The sequence below is a fragment of the Manis javanica genome, chromosome 15, assembly GCF_040802235.1.
Source record: "Manis javanica isolate MJ-LG chromosome 15, MJ_LKY, whole genome shotgun sequence".
Classification (NCBI taxonomy): Eukaryota; Metazoa; Chordata; class Mammalia; order Pholidota; family Manidae; genus Manis; species Manis javanica.
The window spans coordinates 75,783,516-75,789,860 of record NC_133170.1 but is presented as its reverse complement, the minus strand read 5'-3'; the positions used below and the strand labels follow the sequence as shown (position 1 = coordinate 75,789,860).

The following is a 6,345-nucleotide window of genomic DNA, read 5'->3' as shown; positions in this document are numbered from 1 at the left end:
AATTTTTTTTTTAATTTTTATAAAAAAAAAGAAACAATCCGCCTTACTCTGAAAGACATTGGAAGAGGATTGTCACTTCTGCAAAATGGTAATTGTCTCTTTGCTCTGTGCCATTTCAGCTTACGAAAAATTTCACAGGAATGCTCTACTTTTGGATAATGGGGGAAACCTGTATTGCTTAGACTAGTACAATCAGGCCAACAAAATGATGTACTCATTATAGTCTTGGCAACATTTCTCCCCACTCTGTCCAAACTCTCCTCCCAGTGTCTACTTCTCCCCGTCAGCCCCTGCTTTGCCCTCAGGATCACAAAGATGCCTTCCTCAGCTTCTGCGTGGTAATGACTGGGCCTCCTGTCTGCCTTACTTTCTTTCACCACAGGGACTATTTTTCAAGGCCCTGTTTATGATTAACTAACCTTGGCGGCTAGGATAATAAAAGGTGATGCAGTTCAAGCAGCATGTGGGAAATTTCCTTTACAGATGGTTTCTTTCCCTTTGGTGGAAAAAACAGAAACTCTTGGACAGTGGCACACATTGGCTCATAATTAATCATGAGCCAGGTTTGATATCCAACAACTTGATCCCAGCAGAATATTCTGATTTATAAGATTTGCCTCCTAGAGAAGACAGTAGGTAGTTCAACCTCACCTCTATCTGGGCCTAGAAGGAATTAAGCCAATTGGAGATGAACACATCTTGGATAAAAACATCTTAGATTTGGCTTTGTATCCAAAAGAATTAAAAGCAGGGCCTTGAAGAAATATTTGTATTTCTTATATTCATGTTCATAGCCTCATTATTCACAGTAGCCAAAAGGTGTAAGCAACCCAAGTGCCCAGTGATGGATGAATGGATAAACAAAATGCGGTCTGTTCCTGCAGTGGAGCATTGTTCAGTCTTACAAAGGAAAGGAATGCTAACACACACTGCAACATAGACTCACCTTGAAGACATTATGCCAAGTGAAATAAGCCTGTCACAAACATACAGTTACTGTAGGATTCAACGTACATGAGGTACCTTGAGTAGGTCAAATTCCTAGAGGCAGAAAGTCAAATGGTGGTGGCAAAGGTCGGGGAAAAGGAGAGAGTGAGAGCTGGTTAATGGCTGGCTAGAGTTTGTCTTGTGAGATGAAAAAGTGCTGGACATGGATGACACAACCACTAGGAATATACTAACAGTTCTGAACTGTATGCATATAAATGGTTAAGATGGTAAATTTGGTTATGTGCCTTTTACTGCAATTTTTTAAAAATCCTGGAAAGAGGCGTCCAGGAGAAACAACTCTGCTGATGAGTCTGAAATGGTGACAGGGAGAGGACAAGTGTTAGGTCCTAGACCAGAGGGGGCTATTGCAGTTGGCCCCACCCCACCCTCCTTCAGGACGGAAGGATATGTCCCAGCTGTGAGGGCTGCTGCTGGCTGACGCCCCCCCAGTCACCAGCCCTCAGCCGTCGGCCCTTTTTGGGAATTGCCCTTGGTTGAAGACAGCCGTGTCACCCAGCGTCACACCCATTCCCCAGGGCAGCCTGCATCCCATGAGAGGTCAGTAAAGCTCACCCCAGCTGGGCACAGCTCTGAAGGGCAAGCCCAGCTCCAGAGTTCCATGTGGGGCCTGCTGAAATCTCCTTGCAGCTGTATTACAACTTCTCCCTCCGTCCAGTTTGCCTACCTCACTTCCCCTACATGTAGGTGTTGATGCCGAGCCTTTCTCTAACAATGTGCTGGTGCTCAGCTCTGGCGATGAGGGTCTGCGTCATATCACCAGCTAAGACACGAGAGCCAGCAGAGGTGGTAGCTGAGGCTGAAGCGAGTCAGAATGGTTAGCAGAGGGTGAGGATGGATATCAGTTGCAGCCTTGAGACCGAAGGCAGGGGCATGGACTGTGACTCATCCACTGACCCTCTCCTCTGAGCTCTCCTTCAGAATGGCCCCCTGGAGCCACAGAGGAGCCAGCCCCTGAGGGTATATGCAGACATGGGTCCAAGCAGAACAGGAGGTGGACTCCAGTAGACGCAGAGATGTGCCCTTCAGATCCACCTGCAGGGAAGGACTTACTGCCTGTGTGAGGAATGTGGTCATTAGACCACCTCCAGCTGTCAGCTTCTTTGGGGTCAGCCTCACCTAAAATCATGGGGCTGGATTGGGGCAAAAGGGATGAGGGCCTATAAAGAGATGGCTATTTTGTCCAAAGAGTTTCCTGATAGGTGGACCCAATGTTTGTGTCCTGCCAGAATTCCTGTGTGGATAGCTAATGCCCAATGTGATGGTCCTTGGAGGCAGGGCCTTTGTGGGGTGATCAGTACACTTACAGAAGAGACCCCAGAGAGCTCCCTTATCCCTTCAACCATGTGAGGTTTGAGCAAGAAAACAGCTCTCTGTGAACCAGGGCCCTCACCAGACCCTGAATATGCCAGCACCTTGATCTTGGACTTCCAAAACTCCAGAACTGTGAGAAATAAATTTCTGTAGTTTCTAAGCCACCTAGTCTGTGGTATTTTGTTATAGCAGCCCAAACGGACTAAGACATGGGGTGACTAAGGCTCTGTTTGGCTTGCATTGCAGATTGATGAGATCGTAGGCAGGAACTGTAAGGCCCTTCAGATCTAGGGCAGTGATTCTGATTCTATTCCTCAATGAATTCGAAATTTGAACAGACCCTCAAACACAGAGGCTTAAACGAGTTAGATATTTCTTTCTCCTGTTTCACCCCACAGATAAGAGTTGGTCTAAGGACGTGAGGCAGCTCAGGAAGCTGAATGGAGATCCAGGTTCCTTCTGTGTTGCTGCTCTGCTATGCCTGGGCAGACACTATCGTCTTCTGCATGGTCCAAGCTGGCTGTGCTGTGCCACATCAGCATTTGAGCCTGTGGGAAGAGGGGAAAGAGAGAAACTGAGTGGGCAAGCTGCTTCAGTGGTACACTTCACTTCCACTCACATTCTCCTGGCAAGAACCTGGTCACATGACCACTCGTAGTGCAAGGAAGGCAGGGAAATACAATCTCTTCGCTGGGCTAAAACTCCTAGGTGGGAGGTACTATTACTAAAAGGAAGAAAGGGAAAATAAATACTGGATAAGGTTGCTACAATTAGCACATAAAAATATAGGACTCCCAGATAACTTTGAATTTCAGAAAAACAACAAATAATTTCTTAGTATAAGTATATCCCATTTGGACATAGTCATTGTCTACCTGAAACTTATTTGTTGATTATCTGAAATTCAAAGCTAACTGGGTACCCTGTATTTTGTCTGTCAGCCCTAACGATGGTGCAAAAGAGCATTGTCACTTTTGTGATCCGTAATGTCATCTTACATTGGTTCCAAGCGACCCATTAAAGCAACCCAAATTTAAGGGAGGAGATTAGAGTTCCTCTTGATGAGGGAGTGGCAAGGTCACTTTGCAAAAAAGTATGTGGAATTGGGGACCTATGGTTGTGGCCACCTTCGGAAGAGGACTCGCCTTCTGTGTAGTATTTCCTTTGAGCAAATAAAATGTCACCCCTCTTAAATATGAGTTTCATGGTTCATTTGCAAGTCTCCTAAGAGTGAGGAAAATGCTGCTGCAGGAAACAGGATCCCTCTTCACTGGGATTCTACCCCTTAACGCAGGACATTATTATGACTGCTTCTCGGCTAGAGCTGGAGGTCACCTGACCCACACTGGGCTCTCTCTCTCAGGAATCCGAAATTGGAACTAAAAAGGAAGCAAATAGGAGGAGATCTGTAACAAAGTGATGTTAATGGCAGTGCCCTGGAGAAGGTTCACGAGCTCCTACTGAATTCTCAAAACTCACTCCAGGTTCTTCCTTTTCTAAAGCTTAGCTGTTCAACTCTTCCTTTGAGGCCACAAACTACCGCCAGTACCTTTCATTTACTTCTTCCTCTCTCTCACCTTTTGTTTTTTGGTGTATGCTAGTCATAGGACATTTTTGGTGCTTGCAATCAAAATCCAGCCAATGAAACGTTGCATACAAGCTTAATCTTGAAAGGGGTATAGGGGACAGCAACTCTTTTGGGAATGTTTGTCATTTCTTCCGAGGCATTTATAAAAGCCATCACTTTTGTCTCAACAGGATTGACTGTGCCACCATGGTATATATTTTGTTGTTGTTTTTTAAAGATGCTCACCAAGGCCTCTGTTATAAATAGAGAGATATAGATTTGTGGTGACAGCTATCACTGTAGTATCAGAAAGGTAGAATTTGAATACATTTCCCCTATTGGACTGGCCAGTAATAACTCAGCAGTGGAAATTTTATTTACTCTTCTGTCTATAATCTGATGAAGGAGGGGTGGGGGGAATGGGCCTCAGAAAGACAGAGAGAAGAAACAGTTGAGGCAGTCTATAGGCTAAATAATCAAATTTTGGGATATAGAAGCAGCAAAAAGGAAAAAATGCTCAAAAGCTATTTCCAGGTAAAGAGTCCTGATATTGAAGGCACAGCCAGTATTGAATGATATCAGACTTAGCTGGGAGGTTTAGAAGACAAACTAATAGGAGAGGTTTTGACAAGAACCACTTAGAGAAACTACTCTTGATACCCGAGAGGTATGATTCAGTGCGATGAGAAAACAAGAGGGGTTGTTGATCATTATGTCTGGGGAGTTAAAGGAAAGGGCAAATCGCTCTTATTCACCTGGGAGGGACCAGGTGAGCTCATTAGCTCCTTCAGAGTCCCATGACTCATCCTTGGGGTTTCTTAAGGTTTTACGCCCCTAATCATTGGAACTGCTCTTTTAATCCACGTTACTACCAGCGCAGAGCCTGCTCTCCGTGAGCCCATTCTCGGGCTCCTCTCCAGCTCCCTGGAGGGGAGGGCTGCTGGAAACCATTATAAGTCAGTTCTTGAAGCACAGACCACGAGCTTCTGGATGCCTCACACCCTTCAGAAAACCTATTAAAGAACCACAACATGCTCAGAAGTGTGGCGAACCTAACAATCTGTCACCCAAAAACGTGCTAATCATGTGGAACAGCAGCAATCAGATTCATGGCTACCTCTTGTGAAATAGAAATGTGACACTTCAGTGACTGCCAGGTGGTGCTTAAATAAACTGGGACACTTCACCTTGAAAGCTTTCGGAAAGTGCCCGGAAGCTGGGTCCTGTAGAAACAGAAATAAACGATTAAAAAAACCATAGCCTCTGCATAGCAATTGTCTGGTTCCATGTCATACAATGTCATAGTCTAGCGTTGTGGAGTGCTTGGATTGTGTCTGGTGTGACAGAGGAACTAAAGCTGTGATTTTGCTTAAATTTTATTAATTTCAATTTTTAAAATTGAGGTGAAATTCACATAGCATAAAATTAGCCATTTAAAAACTAATGATTCTGTGGCATTTAGTACATTCACAGTGTTATGCAACCTCCACCTTTATCTAGTTCTAATACATTTTTAGTCAGACAAGTTTGACTCAAAACAAGGCTTATATTTGGCTACAGTTTGGATGGGTCATTTCTGGAGACAGTGGTGTACCTGCCAGTCAGATTAATTCTCAGGACCAGTCCTTGTGGACTTACCATGCCTGACTTTTATGTGGCTATGGCTATAAGTTAAAACTAAAGGAGTTGCTTAATGAAAATCTTTTTGGTCCCCAAGCAGTGTTCTGGCATCTTATCCACATGGTGGAACATAGTGTGGCTAGCAGGCATTCCCCCACTGAACAGCACCATTGGACATCAAACAACTTTAGACCTTGTGCTAGTTGGTACCCAAGAGGAGGCAGCAGTGCCTGGTAGGAATAGTGGGACCCAGTGATACAAGGTGGAAATGCCTCTTGGATAAAACGGAAGTCAACCAAGCTAGTCATAAGCAGCAGATACAGCAGCATGCCTGGTTGATGTAGGGATGTCCAGGGCAGGAGAAAAGGAGGAAACATCCACCAACATCATAATGGACTAGACTTGTTTCTGAGCATGTGTGACTCCCCCTGGGCACCCCCCAGAAGTTCTGACAGGGAGCAAACTTTGCAGGAGCATAGAGTTCTACAGTAAACAGTGGATGAGGGTATGGAGAACTCTCTTGGGTTGGGCTCCCCAACAAGTGCATCCTGAGACAAGGATTCAAGGGCAGGTAGTTCATTTGGGAGATGATCCCAGGAAACAACAGCATGGCAAGAGAGAAAGGGAGACACCCAAAGGAAGAGGGCTAGCAAAGGGTGTGTGCCAAGCAAGCTACTGCTATGGGCAATGGGAGCTCAGCACCCTTGTAGACTGCGGAGAACATGCCCCCATGATGGGGACACAGTCTCTCTGGAACGTCAGGGCCGTCCTGCTGGCTAGCCAGGTGTGCTTCCACAGCCAGAACAAAGCCTTCATTCAGAGAGTTACAGGTGCAA

At 45.4% G+C, this 6,345-nt stretch overlaps 1 long non-coding RNA gene across 4 annotated transcripts in view; it reads right to left on the bottom strand.

The window, feature by feature from the left end:
- Positions 1-2,566: 2,566 nt before the first annotated feature.
- LOC140846353 (uncharacterized) overlaps positions 2,567-6,345 on the bottom strand; it is a 41,958-nt gene continuing 38,179 nt past the window's right edge. Inside the window, exons 5-6 of one of the 4 annotated variants that reach the window (XR_012125352.1) lie at positions 5,007-5,112; positions 2,567-2,870 (exon numbers count right to left, since the gene is read on the bottom strand). This is a non-coding gene — a long non-coding RNA (uncharacterized lncRNA). The remainder of the gene's footprint in view (positions 2,871-5,006; positions 5,113-6,345) is intronic. The other 3 variants (XR_012125355.1, XR_012125354.1, XR_012125353.1) reach the window with 3 other exon arrangements.